The sequence below is a fragment of the Chelonoidis abingdonii genome, chromosome 9 (assembly GCF_003597395.2).
Source record: "Chelonoidis abingdonii isolate Lonesome George chromosome 9, CheloAbing_2.0, whole genome shotgun sequence".
Taxonomy (NCBI): Eukaryota; Metazoa; Chordata; order Testudines; family Testudinidae; genus Chelonoidis; species Chelonoidis abingdonii.
In genome coordinates this window covers 4,746,888-4,771,727 of record NC_133777.1, presented here as the reverse complement: position 1 = coordinate 4,771,727, position 24,840 = coordinate 4,746,888, and the positions used below count along the sequence as shown (strand labels likewise).

The window sequence follows — 24,840 nt, the reverse complement described above, 5'->3', positions numbered from 1 at the left end:
TCCATTTAATGTATGGCATGCTGATTTTGTGTCATTTTAGTTTCTTAATCAAAATATTGTGCTGTACCAAGTCAAATGCCTTATTACATCAATGTCTATTACATCAACACTATTGCCTGTATCAAGCAAACTTGTCATCTCGTAAAACAAAATATCAAGTTAGACCAGATCTCTTTTCCATAAATCCATTTTCCCTGGGATCTGACATGCCTACAGTACCCAGGTTATCGCACTTACCTGTTCCTGCTGAGAAATGCGTCCACATCTCTGCTTGGCAGGGCAGAGCAATAACCAGCAATGGGAAGTTTGATGGATCTTTGTTACACCTGTGTGATTGTTCTCCATAAATGAGGCTTTATAATAAAGGGGGGTACGTCCAGACTACCTGCCCTCTCGGCGGGTAGCGATCAATTTATTGGGGATCAATATATCGCATCTCATCTAGTTGTAATATATTGATCCCCGAACGTGCTCCCCGTTAACTCCGGAACTCCACTGGAGCGAGCAGCGGTGGTGGAGTCGACGGGGGAGCCGTGGACATCGATTCCGCGCCGTGAGGATGGGAGGTAAGTCGGAATAAGATACTTCGACTTCAGCTACGCTATTCCTGTAGCTGAAGTTGCGTATCGTAGATCGATACCCCCCTGTATAGACCAGGCCTGGGACACCACCCTTTTAATAGAAACTGTGACCAACCCAAACAGTTTCCATGTAAATGACAGTGTTCCTGTTTTTACATACAGTATTCTGTTTGTGAAGATTAATTACACTTTTTTCCTTTTACTATCTTGAGGGGATGAATTGCAGACACAGAGATTTTGTGCTAACGTTACCTTTTCATGTTTGTCTGCTAAGGGGTACGACATCTGAAGAGTTTATTAACCAGGTGTGATGCTCTGTCAAGTGTGGCTGTTAATTAATACAGCAGCTCCATTTATTTGCCTCAGAGCTTATACTGAATAAAAGAAAAATGTAAATGTAATAAACCAGCCGACGTGCTACAGAGTTTAGAGTGAGAAAAAAAAATCAAGATGCGAGTTCAGCACTGTTTAGGGTTATAAAACTGGATGATTAGATTATTTTATCTTGCCTCTTTGATCAGGTAGTAGAAACGAGGCCTCCTTAGTAATAGCAATCCAAACCAAAGATGAGCAAAATTAAAAGGGCGTGCAAAAAAATGTAGCTTCTCTTCTCAGTCGTCAGCTCCTGGGGAAAATGAAGTTTCCAGTTACAACTCTGGTCATACAGCCTTCGAACTTCAGTTCTGCAGTTGCCTCATTAAACACAGTAGCACACAGGAGTGAAAGTAACTTAAAGGATTTACTGGTAAGCTGGAGTCCTGAGCAGGGGCGTGGCCTCAACCAGAAGAGGTGTGGTCTCAACTGGAAGAGGCGGGACCTTTCAAGATTTAAAGGCCCTAGGGCTCCAGGTGTGGCTGGGAACCCCAGGGCCTTTAAATCACCCCGGAGCTGCCAGCTGCAGTGGCAGCTGGGAGCCTTGGGGCTCAGGGGCGAATTAAAGGGCCCGTGGCTCCGACTGCTACAGAGCCCTGCGCCCTTTAAATCACTGCGGAGCCCTGCCACCGCTACCCCAGTGGTCGGAGTTCCAGGCCCTTTAAATCCCTGCCCGAGCCTGGCTGCCGGAGCTCCAGCAATGATTTAAAAGGCTCGGGGCTTCCTGAATTGGCCGGAGCCCTGGGCCCTTTAAATCACCACCCGGGAAGCCGGTCCAGTGCAGACCGTACCGGCTTACTTTCACCTCTGGTGGCATCATCTCTAAATTAATCTGGGTTTCTGCTGCACGCCCTGAGACAGGGATGGAGAGAATTGAAGGAAGGCTGAGGGAGGGTTGAAAACTGTTCTTTCCCCTCTGTCAAATGTAACTTCTTGATGGAGTGTTTTTTAGGAGGAGGAGACTGGTTGGTTGGTTGGTTGAAAACTGAAACAAAACAAGGAATGCATTTTAAGTGAAAGCAGAGAAATGGCGGTATACAAAGTGTGAAACAGTACTGTGGATTTTTATATTTCCTTCCATTCGAGGATCTCAGAGTTCTGCAAGGCATAAACATAGTCTCTTAACATTCCATAAATATTATGCCCATTTTTATCAATGAGGAAACTGAGGCACTGAGGGCAAATCTGCATGGTGCCGCTCAGTCAGTTGGTAAATTTAATTAAAGATGTGAAGTCAAAGTGCATTAATTCCCTGTGTGGCTGCTCATTCAGAAGTGAAGTGGCCTTCGTTCACTGTTGCTTAACCCTTTCCTAAGTGTCTCTCATGTAGACAGGTCCTGAGAGTTCGTGAGCCATGCAGGAAGTCAGTGGTAGAAATGGGAATAGAATCCTCACACCTCGACTCTTGTGCACTTTCCAGCTTTTACATGCAGGAAGACACTTTCTCTGCAGAAGTGGAAGGTGTGTGTTTTTCCACTGACTTGCTTTGACCTTGGACAAGGCATTTCATCCATCTGTGTCTCAGTTTACCCTTCTGCTAAGTGACAGTAAGAATGCTTCCCTGTCTCACAGGAGCACTGCGCATCTTCATTTTAGTAAAGCACGTTTTAGGCCCTTATAAAAAATACACAAGAAATGCAGATGATTAATATGGTGTGTAACTTTTGTATGTGCTTTTACAAAGTGTTCTTGCGCAGAGATTTTACTGAATTTAATTTAAAGCAACACGTTATTTTGACAACTGTATTTGAAATTATTTGAATCGTGTTAGGGGCCTTACATTTTTCTAAGTAAGCTTTATTACAGCTTGGCTCTGTCTGTTTTTCTAGCTCTCAAAAGTATCCCAACAACAAGTTGAATCTTATTCTTTTATCTGCTCTTTGGTTTGGCAATATACCTTAGGAATTTCCTTTGTTATTAAGGATTGCTGCTTGACATCCCCCTTTCTCCTCTCCCCTAAAAAAAAAAGAGAGGATTATCTCTAGAAACTTAAACCGAAAGTTAAAGGATCTCAGGGGGTCATCCTTCCTGTAGAGGAAGCTGGTTTTGGCACTTCCTACTCATACCGAAAAGAACGAGCATATCAGTTTCAAAGAATGTTGTGAGCAGTTGATATTATTACCATGTGACGCTATTGCTTTGCAATACAATTGGGAGCTAATGATGCTAATGAAAAACATGTTTGCATTTGAAAGATAAAAATTTAACGATGGCTGATGTCAGTCATGAATCATTTAACATTTCTCTCGAAACGTCAAGTTTTCCCCTCCCCACTCCTGTCATTTTGGTATACTCAACTGTCCTTTAAAACAGGAGTGTTGATTATTTATAGGTTTGCACAGCACAATGGGATTCCAATCCTGATAGGTGCTAGTGCCGTACAAATAATAGAGAATCCCACAGATGCCTTTGAATTTTAGATATTTAAGGGTTGGGAATTTCCAAGTAAAGAGAATGTTTCCTCCCTCACCCACTGTTTTGTTTCGAGGCAATAAGTAACATTTAATAGAATAAGAAAACTAGGCAATTAGCTGTTCATAAATAATTTAGGTTGTGATTTTCAAAGATTCCTAGAGGGTTAGGAACCCAACTCCTGTTCAAGGTCAATGGGATTTAGGCACCTTCAGATCCTTTGAAAATCTCTGCCTATTCTGTGATCGTGAAATGGTTTGAAAAAACAAGTAGAAGTGACGTGACATTTACTAATGGAGCCAATTCATCCATAGTGTGAGCTAGTCTATAAAGTTGGACCAGATTAGTTTAGGACTGATAGAACCTTTTTTGGGAGGAGAAGAGTTATCAAAAGTCAGGCTGTATGGTGAAAACTGTTGGCTGCAGTCATCAGAGAGAATTTTACTCCCCCTCCTTCCACTTTTTTTGTACAGTTATCAAGGTACCTTGTTGCTTTTTCTTGGCCTTCTGTTAGATTTAAATTTGTTGGGTCTAGTTTTTGGCTAATGCCATGCACTAGATGCTAGTCGATAGCCCTATTATCAGATCCATAGCAAATTCAATTTGTCTATGTAAATACAAATGTTAAAAAAAAAACCAAAACATTTGTGCCAGTGCTTCTCATGTTACTGTATGATACTCCAGGAAATTATAATAATTCTGCTTGAGCCATTGGTTTTAGAGCAATTAGTGTCTGTTTCAGAGGGCTGAAGGGTTAATACTGTATAGAAACATCAATGATTGTGTGAGCCTGCGTTTTTTAATCTAAAAATATCTTAAATGAAATTTTTCTCTTCCTTTTGATTTTTAGTATTGTTGGTAAAACAGATAGTTTAGGCTTTACTTAAATTAAAATTACCTACAGGTCACCAAATGAAATTAATAGGTGGCAGGTTTAAAACAAACAAAGGGAAGTATTTCTTCCCACAATGCGCAGTCAACCTGTGGAACTGTTTGCCAGATGGTGTTGTGAAGGCCAAGCCTATAACAGGGTTAAAAAAAGAGCTAGATGAATACATGGAGGCTAGGTCCATCAATGGCTATTAGCCAGGATGGACAAGAATGGTGGCCCTAACCTCTGTTTGCCAGAAACTGGGAATGGGAGACAGGGGATGGATCGCTTGATGATTTCCTGTTCTGTTCATCCCCTCTGGAGCAGCTGGCACTGGCTGCTGTCGGAAGAGAGGATGCTGGGCTAGATGTACCTTTGGTCTGACCCAGTCTGGCTGTTCTTATGCTTTAAAGGTTGTGTTGGTGTAAGAGTAAGCAAAAATCTGTTTAAAAAAATTATTAACTCATCAGTTAGTAAGTGCTCTGGATATCTTATATTGTATAGCACTTATCTTTATATAGGGTACCATGTCAATATCTGTGCTAGGAAACTGGCATTTCCAGGGACTGTTTAGATACCTGGAATGCCTGTAAAAATACTTTGTGTCCATACAGAAAACTGCTCCAGATGTTCCAATACTGGTATGACTGCATCAGATACTGAGCATTGCAGCTGCATTGGCGCAGTTGGTCCTCCCAGTATGACACCGTGATGCTGCTGACAGCAATGAGTACTGTATATGTTTACATGTAAACTTCTCCAGTCACGTGTTTGAAAATTTGAGCTTTTAGCCATTTTATCATGTTGTCTTCATCCTTAGCACTTCTTACCTAAATGTCAAATCTATTGGCTGTCTAATATTAAGAAGTGGTGGTATCCCAGAATCTTAGAAACAAGGTGGGTGGGGTAATATCTTGTATTGGACCAATGCAAGTGGTCTCTGTAATATTAAGAAAACACATATGAGGTTGGTGATGTGTATCAGTTGCTTAGCTTCGGAAAAAGCACAGGAAAATAACTTTATGTAACTTGATGCAATGATCTCAAAGACAGTGTTAGTGAAAAACATGATTTTTTTGCACTCTTTTTATTTTAAATTTCATCTGATGAAAAGAATGAATAGATCATCAACAAAAGGGAGTGGAGGTGGTGGTGAGGGTCACACATCAGGGAAGGAGTGGCTTTTATTATATAGATTTTTGTGGCATCTACAATATTCTAAATTCTATCCACACATGGAAATACACACACTCTCTCTCTCAGTATGTTTACAATCAAAGAAACTTATCAGAAGATTGCATGGTTAATGGGAAGGTTGTGCAGTCTCTAGTGTCTCTGGCAGAGCCCTGTGGTACCAGAGGAGCATTTTAAATTTCATATTATGTGCCACATCTAATTTTCAGCTGTATCCTGTATGTTGGTTTGAGTATTGATTCCACAGCTGAAGGACTTAAGAAAAGAACGAATATTGTTTTTAATGAATGCTTTTAAAAAGTTGTAACTTGCCAAATACCTTCATGCAGACAGTGCCACCCAGGATATGTGCATCTTTCTTAATTAATCTAACTTTTTGGAGCTGCCTGATGGCTTGTGGTTGGAGCGAAGGTTAATGCTCTGATTGGTACAGATTAAAAGCAATCAGGGGTTAGGGAAGTGTCCAAGCCATCTACAGAATCTTTGTATTCACTAATTTCTTTAAGGGCCTAATTCTGGAAACTCTTACTACTGAGAGTAAGCTCATTAGCTAGCCAGGCACTGCTTGTAAGAGTAAATATTTGCAGGGTCAAGACACGTTGTTTGATGAGCGCTCCAGAAATATTTGAATAAATAGAAGTTCTCTCTTTGAGAATGAGTAGATTCAGGCCCCCTGGGACAAGCCCCCGTAATCAATAGCAGAAGGTGTATGGAAACATATAGTACTTTCAGAATAAGGAATTGGAGTCTTATAGAACTTTAATGTGGAAGAATCCAAAAGGTTCGTGTAGAAACTACCGTAAAACCTACAGAATGTGGTAGAAAATGATAACCTTTCTATAGGCTTGTATTTTAACAGGAAATTATATTCCCTCTATAAGATTATTAAAAACAAAACCGTAGGAAAGTTGTTCTGTGAAATTCTATATGACTTTACATAAATTCTGGAGGTTCCAGGAAGACTTTATTTAGGAATAAAACAAGGAACTGACAGCCAGACAGGCAGAATACGTCTGCCAACCAGGGTATCAACAGGTGGTGTATGAAACTTTCCGACTACTATTTTCTATATGAAAGCTGAACTCCAGTGTTTCTGTCATCTCTGTTTTCCTTGACCATGTGTGTGTGCATGTGCACAGATAAACCCAAAAATACTCTAATAGAACTGACCTTTGGTTCCAGGGCTTCAGCTTATTTAAACCAGCAACCTCTTTGTTTTTTTCCACTAAATATCTGTTTTCACTTGCTGTGCACAGTTTTGCACTTTGAGTTGTTATCTCTCTCAGTAAGCACGGTGATTTCCATAAAAGTAGGGCAGCCGGATCCAGCTTCCATTGAAGTCAGTGGCAAGGCACCTATTGATTTCAGCAGGAGTCAGATCCAACCCAGAGTGGGGAAGAGTTTGCAATACTTCCTTTCATTCTCCCTCTTTGCTTCCTGTGCCGGTGTCACGTTTTGTGCTTTTGATTCATAGTCCAATCTAAGGAGCGGCTTCAATCCGGATTCCACAAGCTGCCATTTCAGTGATTGGTTTTGGCACTGGAACAGTCTAACCAAAGCTGACTTCATTTGAATTTGGCTACTTCTGCGGCTGCCTAAACCAGGTCCCATAACAACTTTTAGCTTTGGAAATGAACATAGACAGAAGCCTTGGGTTCCACCAGCTTTCAGATAGGTAATTCAATTTTTGGTTGACTTTTAACCAAGCCCTGTACCCTTGCTTGCAAGGAGACAATAAAATGGTACATTGCCCCTTTCAGTGACTATGGGAGCTGACACCGTGTAGAGAGCTTTGTGCGAATGCCCTATCATTTAGCAATTCCATATAATTGTTTAAATAGCCAGGATTGCTCCATTAGGTGGCATTTCTCAGTTTGCCAGAAGGCTTTATGGAGTCCCTCTTCTTTCGAATCTCTTTTAACTCCCTCTTGTCAGTACCTTTTCCACCACCATGAGAAAGAGAGAAACAAACTCTCTAAAATATAGCTCTCTGTTTAAATGTGGATGTTGTGATTACAGAGCTCAGCATCCCAGCTTTTAGAGATCTGTGACCACAATAAAATGAATCCAGAAACCAAGACAAGTGGTTTCACTTATTACCATTCTAGCTGATTTCCTTCCCCCCACCCCCCACGACCGCTGTGGAATACTAAGGCTTGGCAACAGCTGAAACCAGCTCTCAAAGATGTTACTTGCCCCACGCTTTTGACTTAATGATGCATCCTAAGTTAATGAAGAACTGGAGTGGTTTCGTTGTATCGCTTTGATGGATTGTCGGCTTTTGTGGCTTCCAAGTGTGTAACTTGAGGTTACTTTAATCATTACTTTTTTTGTTTGGTTGTAATAATGCCTAAAAGCCCCACTACAGGACCGGGGCCCCATTGCGCTTGGCGCTGTACATGGACACACAGTGAAAACAGAGTCCCTGCCTCAAAGAACTGACAGTCTAAGTTTGAGAAGAGACAAACTGATTGATACAATGCAGGGAGCTTAAGTGAGGTTATGCTATACAGTATTCATCATGCTACGGTCCACTGATCCATTGCAATGGGTACTTCAGCCTGCTTGAAGCCAGAACTGTCTGTCTGTCTGTCTGTTACTGCTAGTGGGGAATGCTCTGTCCCCTGATGTAGCCTGCAGTTTTAGTTGTCTTCCTGGTGGCAGGTAGACCTGCTGCCATGCTTTTTGGAAGGAAACTCGAGCCTTTATTTAAAAACTCTGACGACAGTGTCTGCTCAGTCGTATAGCTGTCTAATTCCCAGATGGCTGCATTTGCCTTTTGGGGAGACTGTGCCCTCAGCTCTGCTTCCCCGTTGGAGGCATTTGCAGCAGCTGCTGCCCCTGCTGTGGTCAGGGTGTACTAGGCCAGAGGCAAAAATAGAGGTCTGATGGAGTGTTTCGCCGGGGTGCTTGGCAGTCTCTGTGGGCAGAGTTTAGTGCCCCTCCCCTTCTCCAGCCCAGTTTGTGTGGGGTTTCCTCAGCCCAACCCCCTGGGCAGGAAAGCAGACGAACAGGATGGAGAAACCAGCTCCAGGGGCAAGCAGCTCCCCTTCCTCCATTTCCATGAGGGGAGGCAGCAGCAGGAGGGCAGCAAGCGCATGAGTCCCCAGAGCCCGCATCAGCAGCTACGCTCCTAACTGAGAAGCCAAGCTGCCTCCGCTGCTTGGGCTATGGACAGAGGGCACTGGACTCATCACGAATACTGTCAATGCTCGACTTTGCCTGCAGGCCCAGCTCTCTCTCCCTGCTGCCACCTCAATACCAGACCTCCCAGGGGATTCATGCTTGTATCTAGGCCTATGTGGAACTCATGCAGTAGCTCAGGGTAGATCTTCTGAGGCGTCCACCTGTGAACCCCAGGCCAGCTCCTTCTTTGAGACCCCTAGACAGGGCCCACATGGGAGAAGGGAGACAAGGGCTAGCCTCTGGAAATGTCTCTGGAGCAATCTCTGTAGCTGATTTCACTTTCACCTCTGAAGCAGGATTATGGGGACATATTGAATCTCTGCAGGAGGATTTGTTGTACGTCTGATCCGTTAAAATAGACCTCCCAATAGCTGCCCTCTCCAATCAGGCACTTTTTGAGGTTGGGAGATTTCTCTGCTGAAACCACGTATGTCTATTTTTAATTCAGACCCAACTGCACCCATTATCAAAATTAAATTCAGGAAATATTCTTCCTTCTGTTAAGCATCAAAGTCGAGTCCTTAGGAGCAGAGAAGTCATGTCTCCTTATATTGAGAGCTGCTAGATGGCCACATGGCCATCAATACATAAATTCACCGGATTCTTCATATTGGTGTTTCAGAAGTCTTCTGCGTGTCTTTGTGCCCAGGAGAAGACGGAGAACATATGATATACCTTGTTTTGGATGACAGTATTTCAGGGATGATCTTGCTTGTCACCTTGGAGGCACACTGCTCTGAAAACCCCATTAGATGTGTGATAGCACTTTTTCCATTCCACTAGTATCTCTGGAGGATGTTAAACAGAAGCTACTAAACTTAGACATTTTTAAATCAGCAGGTCCAGGTAACTTGCATTCAAGAGTTTTCAAAGAGCTGGCTGGGGAGCTCGCTGGACTGTTAATGGTTACTTTCAGTAAGTATAAGAGAACTGGGGAGGTTCCAGAAGGCTGGAAGAAAACTAATATTGTGCCAATTAAAAAAAAAAAAAAAGGTAAACAAGATGACTAGGGTAGTGATGGACCTGTCAGCCTGACATCAATGCCGGGCAAGATAATGGAACAGCTGATACAGGACTGGATCAATAAAGAACTAGAGAAGGGTAATGTAATGAAAATCAACATGATTTTATGGAAAATACATCAAGTTAATGTGACAGGATTATTTTTTTGATGAGATTACACATTTTGGCTGAGTTTGCAAATCTTTGCTTCCAGATTGCCTCGCCTTCTGATTAGATGGTGAAGGGTCTGATGCTAAAATCAGTGAATGGTGATTACCAAGTGACACCATGTAGAAGCAGAGTACCTTTACAGAGTGGAGACAGGTGGCGTTTGCTGTATAATCGTTCATTTCCAATAATATGCTTTGGGAACCTGAAATGCATTTCTGAAACTACACTTCCTTCTATGAATGTTAACCAGTTCTTCCATTACTGAAGGTCACCATCACTGGATAGGTCTTAATATTGCTGTAGGTTAGTCAGGTTTATATATTTAAACCAAAAAAATAATAATTGAAAGACTGAGCAATTCCCAATTAGCTATCCAGATAATTTATTTTGTATGGAAAATATTACATTTCCAAGTTCACTGACTTCTAGCAACAACATATGTATAAATAGCGGAATTTTTTTTATGAATGTTTTCATCTGAAGCAAATTTAATTAAAAACATGTTCACTACCCTTTCATTTTTGCGTTCCATGAATATTGCAGCAGTGAAACTTAATCAGCACAATTTTAGCTCAAATATTTGCTTAAAAGTGAATTTTGATTGTATATTTAATTGTTAAAGTCACAATTTACCATTTTGCATTTAAATACGTAATTCATATTGTTCTGGCTAATGACATAATTCATCCAGTTAGGGAACAGAAATATAATGTGATTTATGTAATCCATACACCATGAGCTGAAAATAGTATGTTGAGTTTGTGAAATTCCCAGTTCTGACCATCTGCAGACCCAAAATGATTCACTGTTGCAATTTGCAAAACCAAACCCACACTTTTAGTTAACTCTCTCTGTCTGTAATCTGTTTTTATTAAACGTTTCTGCCAGATTCTAAGGGAGGCTATGGGGAGAGAAAGCACTATTTAAAAAATAGTCCTACTTACTGTGTGTTGGTAAGGAGTTGTATTTTTCAAAAGCATAAATGGCAGCTAAGCCCCTAACTCCTATTCAAAGTCAATGGGCGTTAGGCACCTTCCTGTCATTTGTGTCTTGAAAATCTCCATAAGAGACCCTGCTGTGTTTATGGACTCATAGTGAGCCGTTCGGTTTGGTTTTCTTGGCATTTGTATCACGAACTTCTTCAGAGAAATAAATTCACAAGTGTTTGCTTGTCATCACATGACAAGTTATGGAGCCTAGATTGATGTAATCAGCAACAGACACACGTCAGAAAACTTAATGTGGTTGAAAAGAATACAATTTTTTATTAATTCCTCATTGTGTGTTTTTTGGAATGGGCCTCAGGGGGTTCTTTTATGTCTGCCAAGGAAAAAAGAATAATTCGTACAAGTTTATATTTAACTGCACCACAACTGTGGTGGAGAGCAGTGAAGTGGAGGTGCCCTTAATGACAGATATCTTTTATAAAGAGCCACTTTTATTAAGAATGTTAAAACTTACTGTGCTTTTGAAAATAATGGCTTCTATGCAACAGTAGCCCCGTGTGAAATTGTTTTTTAAATATGCAATAAAATACTTGGATTGATTGATTTTTATAACTGTTGGAAATGTGTGTGAGAGAGAGAAAGAAAACATTTGCACATCACAGTAGGATGCGCTCCAGTAGCACACACAGTAGTTTTTTAAAAAACTTTTATAATTTTTTGTCTTTAAAAAAAGTGGCATGTGGTACATTACACATCGGTGTTAATTGTACGTATAAGGGATTGGAAAGCGCAGAAGAAAGCACGTTTTGGGGCCTGAGCCTGAAAGCAGGACTAAGTGTAGACTATGATCTTGCAAACATTTATCCACATTTCTTGTCCAATTGGGTATGGGTACACTGCAGCTGAGCACATTCTCCACTGCCAGGAGATAGACTCGTGTCAGCACCACTCACGCTAGTGACCTCAAAGCATTTTTTCTGTCAGAAAATAGTTTAATTGAAATAAAAATGTTTCATGGGACTATGTTGATTTTTGAGGAAATTTTTGAGGTGGGGGGGGGAGTTGAAATGAATGATTGAATTGTTTCAGCCACTTTTGTTTTGGTAATGTCAAAATGTTTCATTTTGACTTTGACAGCCAAATATTCATTTTAATGTATCATCAAATAAAAGTCAATAATGAATCAAAATAAATGTTTTTTACGTTATCAAAACAAAATGTTTAAAATTGTTCCAAATTGAAATTAGTTGAGCATATTCATTCCACAGGAAACTTACTTAATGTTGGCTTTTGTTCTGATTTGAGTTGAGTACAAATTTCAAAATGTTGAAATTTCCTGCAGAATGGAAACTCCGGTTTCCAGTTGGCTGTAATTAGCACCATTCAAATCATGCATCCAGTAGCAACTGACTTATTGGATGAACTCCTGTCGTTTGTTTAAAAAAAAAAATCAAAGATGTGAGTAAATAATCCACCTGTGAAAGTGAACATGGGATTTTCAGCACTATAGCAATATCCTTTAGGCTCTAACAGTGGTTGCTTAGTAAAGTTTTTACTACTGTCAGTGGAGCTTGGCTGCATCTTTGTCTGAAAAGTGCTTAGGATGTTTTGGAAACAATATCAATGAATAACCACACAGTACAGCCTCACTAATCTGCACTTATGGCTAAAATGCCGCTCACGGTGGATTGCTGAATTTTACAAGTTAGGCACAAAGTGAGGAGAGGACCTTCTATAAAAAAGCTAATGCATCCTTGTAGGTTTATTTTATCAATTGTATTTTGGTTTTCTGTTTTACCGTGCTTTATAATGTGCTAGTAAATATGCCCTAGCACATTTTGTTGTAGTAATAATTAATAATAATAATAATAAAAATGTCAGTAATATATAATATTTCCTTTTTCAGGTAAACTTACCAAGTAAGGTAAATGTTGTGAAAGTGACTTGTGTGCTGTCACATGGGAGGTATATGGCAGAGTTCAGTGCCCTATCCATTGGCCCACGCTGCCTCCTTTTGGAAATACTATATAAGACCTCCCTGTAGCATGTTTCCTGAAAGGCAGGAAGACCAGTAATTTTTTGTGTGCATTCATAAGGTTCAACTATAGGAGGTAGAGTCTGTTTCTTGAGGTTGAAAGCCATTGCACTAGACCGATATGGCCTTATCCTCTTAAAAAACAGACTTCACCCCTTCAGCACCTAAAACTCCCACATGACATCAGCAGGTGTTTTGGGTGTTCAGTGGTATAGGACCCTTATTTTGTGGTGTTATCAGATGGCAGGGACTTGAGTTGCAACTAGTGAGAGGAGAGCATACAAATCCCCTAGGCAGCTTTGAAAATTGCAGTAAAAATGTGTATTGGTAGCTGATTCTGAAGACTGAGCACCTTCAACTCCTGTTTACTTCAGTTGGATTTGCAGGATAATGCATTTAGTCTTATGTATTGTAGAGGCGGTCTGGTCTAATGACTAGGACATTGGACAAGGAGTCAGGAGATCTTGGTTGTATTCCTGACTTGGCTGTGATCTTGGTCAAGTCCTTTGATCTGTTCGTGCCTCTGTCTCTCTCATCTCTTAGGTGTGTAAACCTTTGGGCAGGGACTGTCTCCAACTATGGGTTTGGACACCTTGCGCAGTGGGATCTGATAGGCACGACAGTAATACAAATATCTTCTTTCATCCCGGAGCATCTTTGAAGACCTGGGGAGCAGTACAGTACAGTACATTCATTCCTGTCCATGGCTTGTTCCTCCTTTAAACCCAGACAGAATAATAATAAATATCATCTTGGTTCATTCTGGAGAACTGACAACCTTGCTAAATTAGAATTGACAGGGCGTAGATGTTCCCCGCTCTTCAGCAAGACATCGCATATTTTCAGTGAATAAAAATATTTATCTGGACAGTGGTTTAAATGTGTGTCTTACTTATCTGTCGTGCTTACTGATACATTTTTATTGCTATTTTACATATGGTGAAACTGAGAGATGGAGTGACCTCACTGAAGGTCATAGAGGGAATTGGCATGGGCGTCGGGACTAGAATTCAGATGTCCCTGACTTCCATCCTATAGTCATTCCACTAGTTGCTGCACTGTAGTATCATAGTCAGTATGGACACTCAAGCTTCATTTCCCTGGTTATAAAACAGAGGGCAACTGGCAATGTGTCCTCTGTGAGGGTCTGAGTCTCTAGAACTTGTCCTCCCTCTGCCTGCTCTGAAATAGACCAAATTTGGGGACTTTCCAGGCATGCTGCAAGGGACACCTGTTTGAGAGGGTCTCCAGAGAAGGCTGATGGTGTGTTTCATAGATGATGGAGGGTAGGTGGTTGGCTAGCCAAATTTTAATAGACCCAAGTTCAGAGCTGCTGAGGTTTAACTCAATTGTATATATTTTTATGATTATTTTAGGGTGCTTAGAGCCTTGGACAGGCATCTTAGTTATTCTAAATCTAAATAAATAATAAAATAACTAGGCTTGCATTCAATATTTATTTATACACTTTGCACATCTCTAGCCACTGTGAGTAGAAATTCACCTTTAGTGCATTTGTTACATTATGTATTTAATGTTTACATTATTACAGACATGTTGCCACAGACATTTTGAAATCAGAGTCCGTGTGAGATAAAAGTAATTTGAGGCAAAGGTCAATAAGAATGATTAGCCCAGATTTTAATGTTTTTTTTTTCTATTTTATTTTGCAGGTATTCCTTTGGTAAGTGAATGTAAATCAGAAAAAATATCCGCAGTAATTTATTGGTGCATTTTGTGGGTAGGTAGCTTTTAAATTATTTTCTCTCTCTCTTTCTGTCTCTTACTCACACAAAAGAATATTATGGTTATAATAATCTCTGCACTGTTCAGTCCTCTATCAAGCTTAAAAAAATCTTCCGTATATTCTATACTTACCTTAAGCAAAGGGAAACTGCTCTAATGTCTATGTTGAAATTGATTTAGTGAGAGATCCTGTATTAAGTAAAGAAAGCATGTAGGCTGGTCTAACTGCAATTTCTCCTGGACATGTCACTTGAGCTCATTTTTGACCGTGACAATGCCAAAGATTAAAGCAGGTCTGAGACTGAGTAAGAGGATAGACTGGAGTAATGAATGTGGGGTTGGGAATCTGGAGACCCAGCTCTGCCAGTGGCTTGTATGAATTCAGGGAAGCAATTTCACCTCTGTCTCAGTTTTCCCATTGGTGTGAAATGCAGATAATACCGCATGGGGGTCAGGGGAATGAATGTCCATACAGCGCTTAGAACAGACATCTTTCTGTATAAGTGCTAAATATCCTAACCGAAGTACATTCACCTGTACAAGTAGGGGTGAGTCACTTTGAGCAGGCACACTTGCCCTATCACTGTACTGTACCGGTTCTGTAGATAACTAGAGGAGTCCTGTTCCAGGGCTGGCACTGACCAATACAATCCTCTTTAATTCAGAAACCATACCCCTAGAATTTATTAAATCTATATGATTTAGTGTAAAGGCCATTCCTTTTTGTATATGTATTATTGACTACCCCTCAAAACTGACAGGAAGAGAACTTTTTTTTCCTTTAAATGGATTGAGGCCTCCTTTACTTCTTAATTATTTGAATTGATTGGCCTGGTCTATACTGGGGAGAGGGGGGATAGACCTAAGTTATGTAACTTCAGCTATGAGAATAATGTAGCTGAAATCGACCTACTTAGATTTATTGTGTCTAGACTAGACGGGATAAATCGACCCCCAGTGGATTGATCACTGTCCACCGATCTGGCAGGTAGTGTAGACATACCCTTGAAGAGGGAATGCAGAATGGATCTAGATAGAACTAGAAATTGCCTACAGGGTATATGCAGGGATCATCAGGCATGATGCTTTGTGTTATGAAGAGCTGGAGAACTGGGAAGAAATATTATTTTCCCCATCTATTACCTACTTGCTGGAGAGTTCTCCAGGTCTGGTTTGGATTTGTATGGCAAAACATAGGATTTTTTAAACACCTGATTACTTCCATACAATTATTGAGGACACCCAGCATAGTTTTAGCCTGTATTGTCCAACTTAAATATTTTTTCCAGTTTCCTTATTGGTCATGGAGGAAACTCAGCTCTTCCAAAAACGTTGACTGTGTCTGCATTATCTCCTGAATGGACAAACACCCTGCTCTGATTAATCAAGTCCTTTGTACGCAGTGGGATCTCTCTTTTCATTTTTGGATAAAATGCTATTTCTGAATAAGATGAATGAGATGGAAATCTTAAGCTACTTTTGTGAGAGTACAGGAAAACCACAATATTTTTGTTATAATATAGCTGAAACAACAACATTGTGATCCATTTCTTTTGCTGTAGAAATACATTAAATATTGCTGAGCTTTCAAAGCTGTTCCACACTTCGGTAGCATCTACTTCAAAGAATTATCTAAAAATTTCCGGAGTGATCTTTGGAAATGCTGACGGTTGCTGTTCCCCTGCAGGAAGTGTGCTTTTTTTGAGACATCTTAGGATGGATTTTGGTAGCCTCCTTGAAAACTGCAGGCTGTCCCCATGAATTTTAAACAACTCTGGAGTCTGGCTATAGTTGGAAATAACAACAAGCTGTTAGGCCAAATGGGATCAACTGGTATTGCCACAGGTTTTGCTCTTTGCTCTCTTTACTGTTGTCAGGTAAGAGTTATTAAAAACACTCCTCACTTCAGGCAACGAACTGTGAAACAGACATGCTGCAGCTTTCACAGAGCACAGGCTTGCATTTTGCTATTTATCTTTAAAAGGTGAAAGGAGTATGTTACAATGCAAATCCTATAGCTGCTGCAGCCTGGGAAATTAGACCTGTTTTGAAATTAGTGGGGTTGTAGTAATTCCTTCTGCCCCTTTTTTTTTTTTATTCTTATTCAGAAATGATGACTTCAGTTTTAAAATGTCTTGTTTTAGCGCATTGGTGGTGGTGAAAGGGGCCAGACGGATATTCCTGGAACCTGAAGTCCTTTGTTCGTCCACCAGGCAGGTACAGCACTGGCAATGCAAGGGGTTCTCTAGCACTGTCTGGCTAATGTGCCTGAACTGTAACCTGATGGAACTGCACCATCAGCTGCACCATCAGCTGAGACTATTAAGAAGGCTCTTGTGAACAGATGGAGTCACAATCCAGTTCTCAATGGAGTGCACATGCTCACTTAGTGTCCAGAGGGTCAATTCTTTGAGGGCTGGGCTTTTGTGGCAGCTCTGCAAGTGAAATCCCAGTTTGAGCTTCCTCGTGGAGCTTGGCTGTCCTTTGGGTTCCACTTCATGACATCTTTGGTTCTAGCGCCTCAGAGGGCCACTTCCGCCTCTTTAATATCCTAGGGTGACCTGCACCTGCCACAGTCAGCGGAACAGACTCACCAGCTTTATGCAGGGTTTCGGCACCCCCTAGTAGGTCAAGAGAAGATTCTCACCAGCCAGTTGCAGGTCTAAATGGTGGTGGCAGCAGTGGTGTTTTTATAAGGACACCTCTCCTGGTAGTTTGGGATGAGCCAGAAACCACCAAGTTAATTTCATAGACCACTGACCAGCCCTGGAGTAGATATAATTTTCTGTCATTATGGATCCATTCTGAATAAAAATAGTTTATCTGAAGGGGTCCCTGTTCAGGCGGTAGGGTTTTTGGACGAATTGGAGTTAAGTCCAGAGGAGAGCAGGAAAAAGGATGAAAAATCTAGAAAGCATGACCTGTAAGGAAAGATTGAAAAAAGTTGGGTTTGTTTAGTCTGGAGAAGAAGACTGAGTGGAGACATAACATTCTTCAAGTACGTAAAAGGTTGCCCTAATGAGGAGGGTGGTAAATTGTTCTTCTTAACCATTAAAGACAGAACTAGAAGTAATAAGTGTAAATTACATCAAGGGAGATTTAGTTTAGGCGTTAGGAAAAACTTGCTCTCACTGTTAGGATAGTTAAGCACTGGAACAAATTACTTAGGGAGGTTGTGGAATCTCCATTATTGACGGTTTTTAGGAACGGGTTGGACAAACACCTGTCAGGGGTGGTGTAGATAATATTTAGTCCTGCCTCAGTGCAGGGGACTGGACAAGATGACCTATCAAGGTCCCTTCCAGCTCTACATTTCTTTGATTCTAATGGCTTCATATCCCATTATGAGTCTCCTAAAATAATCCCACACATGTTTTTTTCGTTTGGAGCCTGATTTCAGTGGGTTAACACAGTGATTTTTTTTCATGGTGTTTTCACCTTATCTCTGTGTTGTAGTGAACTATAGAGAGATGCTGCACTGAAACATAGGCTCTGTGTAGGCTTTCTTTCATTTGGCTTGCCATTCTAGCATATTAATTAGTACCCCAGGAATTCAAACAGTAATTTGGTAGCCTAGCATGTGGCATAATGTCACTTATTGCTGAGGAAATGCTGGTAGAATGAGATGTCAGTGGAGTGGGAAAAGACCAGCATAGTTGCAGAAAGGTTGGAAGAATCCTATGGATTTGTAATGGGCGTCAGTGGCTCTCCTTATAGAGTACAGATCCAGATGTGTTGCAGGAAGATGCCATTGTTTGGGGGGGGCTAGCCTATCATCATGTAATAAGACACCTTTTGGAGTAGCGTTTTTGCTTTTCTACAAGGAGTACTTGGAGCTGTCGAAGGCAAAAAAGCATCTATTTGTCTCCCAGAGAATTGTGTGCAGTTATCGACATGACCCTTAAATCGAGGGAGTGGGGAAACAATTTATCTAATTAGATTCTTGATGCAGAAAGGGTTCATATTTAAAGCCAAAATAAATGGTTCCTTGGGGAGAGTTCAGAGGCTACTTTCCACAGTCCCTGCAAGGGACCTATATAGGTAAAGTTGTATGTGTATTATAAGAGTGCGAATTTCCATGCTTGCGGAGAAAATCAGTAAATTCTGGTGGGGAAAGAAGACAACTAGAACTTCATTGTATTTACTCTTCAATTTATATTTCTTCTTACCTTACTTGTAAACACAGAATTGCAAATTAATAAGTCTGTACCTATGCCTGCTCCAAAGGTTATGTTGTATCTCAGCAGACTCCTTATTTCATACTTTCAGGTGAAGTGTTTGATTAAAGGAGGAGGAAAAAAAAGTCGAGAGCCATCATTCTCTATTACTTGTAAAATCTTCACTTGTGCTTAGCTTCAATGCAAATTGTTCTGAGAGGAGGATTTTATTTTTAAAAGGTCTTTAGGGATCTTGAATTTTAGATTTGCATTGACATACAATGAAATGTTAAAGTGCATGGTTAGAGTTTTGGATTTTACTGTACTGGATTGAGACACATGTCCTTTGGGAGTGTTTCTGTAGAAAGGGTAGGAGCATTCTGTGCCAAGGAGACCTATCTGCATAAAAGAGCAGAATTTTCTTTCTTGTCCTCCAATATCAGTTAGTATTGTTGTGGATATGGAAGAAAAGTGTGATTAAGCTGCAGGGGTTAAGGAGAAGCCAGATCAGCATGATTCCAAAGCCTAAACTGAAATGCAGTACAGATGTAAGACATTTTCATTAAAACTGGAGGTGGGCCTGAGCTGGAATATTTGCATCTGGATCCCAGCTTGCCCAGAGCTAGGCGATTGTTCTGGTTTAGGCGCAGACTCTGATTAAAAGAATATATTTTGGATGCTGTGTTCAAACCAAGAGTGGCCGAGGGAGGTGATGCACCAAAGCGTTCAGTCTACAGGGTAAGAGCACGTAAGAATTATAGTTAACATACAGTAGCACTTATTACATCAGTAGCTTACAGTGACACAGAGCTTGTCTGAGGCATGCTGTGGTAATGGGCATTATGGTGGAGAGGAGAGAAAAGTAGTAGAATGAGCAGGACAAGATAATTATTTTTTTATTTCTGTGGAATTTGCTTTCTGTTTACAGATATGCAGAGTCTAGTTTCATGCCGTAAGGATTTTAGCAAACTCCTCTGGGGATACCCCTTTGGACACCCATATGGTGATGGAATTCCGTTTTTTGGGGGGGTGGTTGGATGCTGATAATTCCTTTTCCTGGCTGACGTTGTGATCTGGTGTTCCTATTTCTCATGTAAGAGTAGGAAACTTTTCCCTCTGCCTTATTAAATCTATTTTTCAAACTGTCACTTCACCAGGTCTAGTGACAGAGTCGGATGTTTATGTGGCCCTGGACACTTGAACTCTGGTGTTTTCAATCACAACAGCACCTCTTGCCAGCCGTTATGAATTAAATACTCCTCATGACCTCTTACCCTCACTGCTCTTAAATTCATGCTTTAAAAACAGCTTAATGAGGGGTTTACTGGCCCAATTGGAAGTTTTTATTAAAACCTATTAGTGCACTAGAGTAGCCTGCCTGAAGGAAACGATTAGCCCAAAGCAACTAAATTCAAGCTGGCCCCTAGCCACACCAGGTTTTCTCTAAACTGTTTCCAGATCCACGTTAACCCTCACACTGCAGCTTGCATGGTATTCATATCCTCTGGTTTAATTTATGGCTTGTCTGATTCACCCCCCAGCCTACCTCCTTCCCCCCATGTTCACGAATGCATTTTGTTTTAATTTAATTATGCTCTCAATAAGGGGCAACTTCCCTTTATCCAGGGCTGACTTATCTGAGAGCCTCAAATGTGTTGAACTAGCTCCCAGAATTCTTTACTGATCCCAGCCGGAGATGAGCTTTTATGCAAGTTGGTCATTTGGAGGCCAGATGGCTGAGGGCAGTAATGTTCAAGCCGTGGGTTATGAGCTGCATTAGGTTCTGCATAGGGCCCTCTCCTCAGAGATTTCAACAGGGAGCATGGTGCTGGTGTAGCGATGGCTTTGACAAGACGCGGGGGCCTTTTTAAAACGAGGCTCTGGTGAAAAGGGGACAGGCCTGCCACTGACTTGCTGTTTGACCTGTCACAAGGCACTTAGTCTCTGTTCCTCATCTGCAAAATTGTCAAGTGCTTAAATGTCCCACAGATGAAAGATGCTATAGAAGTTCCCACTGTCAATGATTACAGAGTCAGGTAGCAAAAGAAAGCAGGAGAGAACTTTGGCCTTGCTTTAGCTTTTAAGAAAGTTGCTCCGTTAGGCCCTGAGCCTGGAAGGTGCTGATCTCCCTGCGCTGCCTGTTCCACATTGAGGGTAATTAACGGTCACTTTTGTATGTATTCTGATACCCCATCTCCCCCACTCCACCCCAGCTTGCTTGTCTCATCCACCTGTTATGCTTCCGTCTTTTAGACACTCTGCTCTTTGAGGGAGGACTGTCCTTTCTTATGTTTGTGTGCAGCCTCTAGTCTGGCTAAGGTTTCTAGGTACTACTACAATGTTAATGTTTAATCATAAACTTGTCACGGTGATGTATTCTGAATGTGTTTCAATTTTTTTGGATCCCTTTGCAACTCCATACGCTGATGAAGTAACTCTTCAGTCGCTAATGACAATATTCCAGTGCCCTCTGGATCATTGCCATGTATGTCGGATGTTCTCAGGCACCTTTTTCACGTTCATTCCTGTAAATGGAGAAGCAAACTTGAAGCTGCACAAGTACTGTGGTTTATAAGGCCACGTACCTGTATTAAACTGGAAAGACTCCAGCTCCTCCGCGGAAAGCCAGCATGTAGAAAACACCAGCAATCATTTTGAAAACTAGGTGGTTGACAATCTGTCATTTAGATTGTCACTTAAATGGGTAAGATTTATGGCCTGGAATGCCGTATTCAGCATTGTCAGTGTGGTCCTCCATAGAGTTAAACTAACAAAAACAAAAAAAAGCCACTGTCCCTTTTGACACCAGTAATTCCCTATGAGATGTAGCTTAGGTTTCTTTATTCTTGCTAACAAATGGGTGCACCAAACTTGCTGGGTATCTTTTAGAAAGAATACTCTGGAAAAATCTGCCATTAAAGTTATTACTGTAAAGTAGTGTCTTTGATTGCAGCAATTATGCAAATGAATATAAGGGATAAAATACATCTTAGGAAGGGCTGATGCAAATGGTGATGCTGGAATGAGTGCATAACTTTTTGAAACAGATCTTTTTCTTGCAAGTAATTTTCTTCAGCAGTTTGCCAAGTCAACTGGATGTCAATCTGTGTAACCTGTGTTTGGCCTGAAGATGCTATTTTATTGTCTCTCCGTATAGGATTGTAAATATGTATAGCCGGTCAGCTGATCTAGCAACATTTTTTTTTACTAAGATGTGTATTTCTCTAAGACTTTGTGCCTTACTATGTCCAGGCTTTAATAGAATAACCAAATGATTTTCACACACAGACTTCTATAGCTTATATCAGAACCCTGTAGTTACTGGGTATGGAGCTCTGCTTCTTCCACTGTTTGGGTAGCTGTTCCTTACCTGGGTTTCATTTTGAGTGTATGAATGATCCTTCAGTTCTCAGACCCAGTTCCTTACTTCTCCCTGGAAATCTCTTTGAGCTGAGCAGATTGTTAACTGGAAATTAGATAGTATTTGTATTATGGTAGCACCCACAATGTGCTGAGGATTGCCTACCCCCATAGGAAACCATATTTCTTGTCCCAAGGAGCTTATGGTCTAAGGAAGTTTGGATATCATAAGACCTCTCCTTCCTAGGAAAAACACTAGGAAAAGTCAGTCTTATAATAGTGCAGGAAAGGATTCTAGACTAGAGTCATTAACTGTGGAGATAAGAAAGGCTATATGGTAGCATGGTAGTCTTCAAAATGCTGTACAGTTATCAACCTGATTGAGCCTTGCAACTCCCTGGCGACGTATTTTTACTCCCGTGTTAGAGTGATTGAAGTGAGCCAGAGAAGTTAAATGACTTTCCCAAACTTCATAAAAATTATTGTCGGTGTTTAGAATGAAGGAGTCTGTTGTGCTCTGTTAAATGACTGCCTCCTACTCCAGAGGTGGTTGGATTCCAGTTGTGCTTGAACAGATCTACCTGTATATCTCACCTGCTTCGGGGGGGGGGGGGCCCTCTGAGATTGAGTTAATCCACCATTTTGAAACCCTTTTGATATAAAGGTGCCATAGAAATGCAAAATATGTCTTGCATATATGCAAAATATATATATGCAAAATATATTGTTGCTATGGTCACTGCTTTGTATGGTTGAAAACTACATGTCAAACCCCCAAAACCAACCAAACAACCCTTCTCCTTTGCAAGTTCTGCAGTTGCAGCACCAAAAAAGAGACTTGCCAAAAGGCCTTGAAACTTCTGGAATTTAGCTTGGCATGCTTATCTGGTGAAGGAGCAGTGGAGTGCAATGGACTATATTGATCACCAGTTCATTCAGTGGTGGATCACAAGAATGCACCAGGGCTGTAGCAAACCATAACCTTTGCCAACAGCAGGAAAAGGAAGAGGCCATTGTTAGATCATTATTGGAATTACAGACATGTGCCACTTTAATATTCTCAAACAGTTCCAGCTAGAAAGCCCTATTCTGCTGCATCAAGTATGATAGTTGGCCATTGTAGTCATGGTGTTTGTTTTGTAAGTAGATGCACAAGTAGATGTTTACCCTGTTCAAAGTGTCAAACTTGTATCTCTATGTACAGTACATGACTACGGTACATTCTGTGTGCAGTACATCTCCTAAAATTGTTTTCTCCCCTTTCTCAGGAGTTTGATACCTTCCTTTCTCTTTAAAAGGAGGATTTATTCATTGCAATGGTATTCTCTTCTGCTTAGATCTGTGTCCTTTAAATGGGGCTAGATGCCATTGGTATCTTTCTAATTGGTATGGATTCTTTTCTGAATCTGAGTATCCCTTTTAGCCAGAGTTTGACCGTGCAGACAGAACTCAGTTAACCTAAGTTGAAATAAGCTTAAGAGACTTCAGCTCTTATCACACACACATGAACAGTTTGGTGCTGGCAGTGGGTTCTCTTGTGTGCACTGTAAAGTCATCACTTGCACTTCTTTGGCAATGTGAAATGCATTACTCAGGATTGTGAGCTTAGCGAGGGTCCATATTTCTAAGCTTCTGATCATTCTGTGGCTTAGTGCAGCTGCACGATTCTGGAGTCCTGTTAAAGGAGCAAAGGATTGAGATGTGATGCTATCACAGTCCCTTTTCAGTTTAAAAATGTTAATGATGTAATAAAGCTGATACTTTAATGTAAAGATATGTCTGGACCAAAGCTCTGAGGAATTCTCCATCTGAGGAAGTTCCGATTTACATCCAAACATGCCAGTTGGACCCATTTCAATGTATCTGTTTAGAGAACCTTCTATGCCAAAGGATCCCCAAGCTTTTTGCAAACTGTCGGCAGGGATCACTTCTGCTTACCAATGAAATTCAGCCACCTCTCGGGTGAGGTTTGACAGCTATTTAACAGTCACCTGGAGAACACACGGTTGTTGTAGGACAGGAAATGATGAACAGCATAGTCACTTGTGAGGGAATTAGGGAGGTAGTCTGTAATTACCTAAATGGAGGGTGGCTAGGACAATATGATTAAATCCCCTGCTCTTTCAAGAAGTGATATGGGAAGTTTTTATGATGTCAAGCGGTCAGGACCTCTGTTTGGTGTGTCTTTCAGAAAATGTCACCTCCAACAGCGCAGTGCCTCCTTAATGCCGTACTTGGCTGGTTCATTACTGACTCAAAGGGAAGTGTGCCACCTGCTGAATTATCAGTACCATTTTCTGCAGCATGTAGGCATTTCTCAAAGGTATGCCAAGTGAACAGTGCAGTTCTGACCCTAGGCTGTATGCCTGCAGACATATCGATCCACGTCCGTTCAAACTGCTCTCCCCTTGTTAGCTGCCTATATTTAGTGACTCTATAAAGTCACAGATCTCTACTTTTCAGAATACCCAGGAAATAGCTCAAAGGGGGATTGAATTAAAGCTGTAGGGAAGCAATAAATATCATCTCTGGTTTTCCGGAGTAAATGGGTGATGTTTACCAAAGTGGCCATGCGTACATGTCAAACAGCCACTCCCCCATAGTCTCCCACAGCTGTTCCTCTTAAATGGGGATGATTGGCGCGCATGTGCTATGGGATTTTTTTTAAACTTGGAAATACAATTCTTTGATGCAGCGGGAATATTCAAAGTGTGAATTTTAAGAAGTGTTTTGAAGCTTTGTGGATCTGCCTCCACAGCTGATCACCCAACTCATCGGTTGCATTGTATTTTGGGGGAGCCTCTTC

General features: G+C 41.1%; 1 protein-coding gene across 2 annotated transcripts in view; it reads left to right on the top strand.

Moving 5' to 3' along the window:
• Positions 1 to 24,840, top strand: part of LMF1 (lipase maturation factor 1) — a 346,467-nt gene that overhangs the window by 29,822 nt on the left and 291,805 nt on the right. The window contains exon 1 of one of the 2 annotated variants that reach the window (XM_032762720.2): positions 14,448 to 14,455. The exons of the other annotated variant lie outside the window; for it this stretch is intronic. The gene's annotated coding sequence lies outside the window, so the exon portion shown is untranslated. Of the gene's footprint in view, positions 1 to 14,447; positions 14,456 to 24,840 lie in introns of those variants that run through there. 2 annotated transcript variants of the gene reach the window in all.